At 41.1% G+C, this 3,235-nt stretch overlaps 1 long non-coding RNA gene across 1 annotated transcript in view; it reads right to left on the minus strand.

Moving 5' to 3' along the window:
- Nucleotides 1-2,841: 2,841 nt before the first annotated feature.
- Nucleotides 2,842-3,235, minus strand: part of LOC123518378 — a 41,421-nt gene continuing 41,027 nt past the window's right edge. The window contains exon 4 of the long non-coding RNA XR_006678770.1: nt 2,842-3,148. This is a non-coding gene — a long non-coding RNA (uncharacterized LOC123518378). The remainder of the gene's footprint in view (nt 3,149-3,235) is intronic.

The raw sequence follows: 3,235 nt of genomic DNA on the forward strand, positions 1-3,235 counted from the left end.
TTGTGATGATAAAAGCCAAATTGTGTAGGACTAAAAGTGTTGAGTCCTCAGGAACTGTGGTGTGAGAATGTACTGATGCACGTCAGATGAACTTTTGCAGTTACCTTATTTTCTTGATGGTTTTGTGTTTTTAAATGTACACAAATTAAAACAGAAAACAATATCAACAACAGAATGTTAATCCTTGGCAAGATAAAGTTTTTTCTTTCAACTTTACAGAACATTCCTAGAAAACAAACAACTGGTCGGTGAAATAAAACACGAAATAAAACCTTGCACAAAATAGAATTACAATAGTAACGTTTTTTCTTCTTTTATCACATCGCTTCCCACACAATCACGTTCATGCCACATCCAATTAAGTTGTAACATACCTACACTCAATCACGTAATAAACGCAAACCTGATCACGCCTCCCTGGTGTGCTGTTCGGAGCCCATCAACGTCAGACCAGATGGAGTTAAAGGTAATAGATGTGTTAGTCCTCCCAAAAGGTAAAGCGGAAATGCGGAATATTGTGTAATAAAGGAGGAGGAGGAGGAAGAGGAGGAGGAACCAAAAATGAATACAAATGAAGTCTAAACACCTAAAGAGAGATTCATTAAAGTATATACATTTTAATTTCAATTTGCTACGAGGAGGATAAGGATAGAGAATAAAAATAAAGGAGGAGAAAGTATAGTTTTAACTCGAGATATAAAAATGTAACTCAAAACTAAAGATATGAAATATACTGAAAAAAATGCTTTAATTCTCTCTCTCTCTCTCTCTCTCTCTCTCTCTCTCTCTCTCTCTCTCTCTCTCTCTCTCTCTCTCTCTCTCTCTCTCTCTCTCTCTCTCTCTCTCTCTCCACTGACTCCTTAGCCCATGTACACCGAACACTAGAATCAATACCTCCACTAATCGTTTTATCATGATATCTATTCGTAAACACACACACACACACACACACACACACACACACACACACACACACACACACACACACACACACACACACAGAGAGAGAGAGAGAGAGAGAGAGAGAGAGAGAGAGAGAGAGAGAGAGAGAGAGAGAGAGAGAGAGAGAGAGAGAGAGAGAGAGAGAGAGAGAGAGAGAGAGAGATACAAATACATAAATATCCTTACCAATGAAGGGAAAAAGATGGCAGTTTTCGAGTAATACTATGTAACAAAAATGTATTCTGTGTAATAAAATATGAGATACCAAATACTTTAAGGGCTCAGTGAGTAGAGTTCCCTTTCTGAGGCAAATGAATAACAAGACCTGTGCATTCAGTGGTGTGCTTCCGTTCCATTGAGAGATGAGATGAGGCGAAAAAAGAAAAAAGACGATGAAGAACGACAGGAAGGGCAGTGAGACGAGGCGAAAAGAGAGGAAGAATGAATAAAGGTTGCAGAAAGAGAGAGAGAGAGAGAGAGAGAGAGAGAGAGAGAGAGAGAGAGAGAGAGAGAGAGAGAGAGAGAGAGATTATACTCGTACTGAAGCTCTAGTTGAGATCTGTGAGGGAAATACTCCCATAAATCTACATTACACTTGTTACTGAAACACTTTTTGCTTCGCTGTGGAACTGTAGACGCGTTACGGACCAGCACATCTTTAAAGGAATGGATACTTCGGTCATACGGAGACAAAAACAAAGAAATTGGACTGTGTGTGTGTGTGTGTGTGTGTGTGTTTTACGGCTGTGATATAATTTGCAGCAATGCTATTGATAACGATGAACTTTGGAGAGAGAGACTATATATTCTATTTGAAGCCTTATTGTCCTCATCTTAATTAAGTTATATAAAATGATAACACGTGCAAAAAGTTTTAGCAGTGGTGACGGTAGTAATGAAAACAATAATGAAGATACGAATTTAATGATACTGATGGTGATGATGACATTTCATTACAACTACTACTACTACTACTACTACTACTACTACTACTACTACTACTACTACTTATATAAATCATCTCATTGGAATTGAAGTACTGAAAGGGTGACTTCAGCTCTGGGTTCACTTCACCATTAGTAATTAACACTATCCGTCCAGGGCTCTCCTTCATTATTAGTCGCTAGCAAGTCTCGAGTGATAAAATCTCTCTCTCTCTCTCTCTCTCTCTCTCTCTCTCTCTCTCTCTCTCTCTCTCTCTCTCTCTCTCTCTCTCTCTCTCTCTCTCTCTCTCTCTCTCTCTCTCTCTCTCTCTCTCTCTCTCTCTCTCTCTCTCTCTCTCTCTCTCTCTCTCTCTCACCACCACCACCACCACCACCACCACCACCACCACCACTGCTGCTGCTGCCACCACCACCACCACCACCACCACCACCACCACCACCACTGCACCACCACCACCACCACCACCACCACCACCACCACCACCACTGCTGCTGCTGCACAACCACCACTGCACCACCACCACCACCACCACCTGCACCACCACCACCACTGCTGCTGCTGCTGCTGCTGCTGCTGCTGCCACCACCACCACTGCCACCACCACCACCACCACCACCACTGCACCACCACCACCACCACTGCCACACCACCTGCCTGCTGCTGCTGCTGCTGCTGCCACCACCACCACCACCACCACCACTGCTGCTGCTGCACTGCTGCTGCTGCTACTGCTGCTGCTGCTATCACATCAACACTAGATCTACTTCTGCTATTGTTACTACTACTATTACTACTGCTACTGTTGCTGCTACTCTTGCTGTTACTTTAACTCTTCCTCCGCCTACTGTTACTGATACTGCTATTATTACAACAACAACAAAACAACTAATAATAATAATAATAATAATAATAATAATAATAATAATAATAATAATAATAATAATAATAATAATAATAATAATAATAATAATAATAATAATAATAATAATAATAATAATAATAATAATAATACTTCCATCATCACCACCACCACGGCCACAACTACCATCATCGCTGCAACTAATACTAATATAGCCAGCACCGCTGGGTCATTAAACCCCACCCAGAAAAAAATAATAATCCGACCATTAGTTGTTATAACACAGGGAAATGTAGTCATATCACCGGCAGGAAAGTCTTGCAACTCCCTGCACTCTCGTAACGCACAACGCCCACCAACATCCGCACTTACTGGGTCTCTCAAGTAGATCCTGATGGCCAACTAAAAGAAAAAGGAAAAAAAAAAAAAGATTAAAAAACTGACAAATCCAATCGCGATAATGAACTCAGTTGATAAGTCTCCTGCAGC

Source organism: Portunus trituberculatus, chromosome 43, assembly GCF_017591435.1.
Source record: "Portunus trituberculatus isolate SZX2019 chromosome 43, ASM1759143v1, whole genome shotgun sequence".
Taxonomy (NCBI): domain Eukaryota; kingdom Metazoa; phylum Arthropoda; class Malacostraca; order Decapoda; family Portunidae; genus Portunus; species Portunus trituberculatus.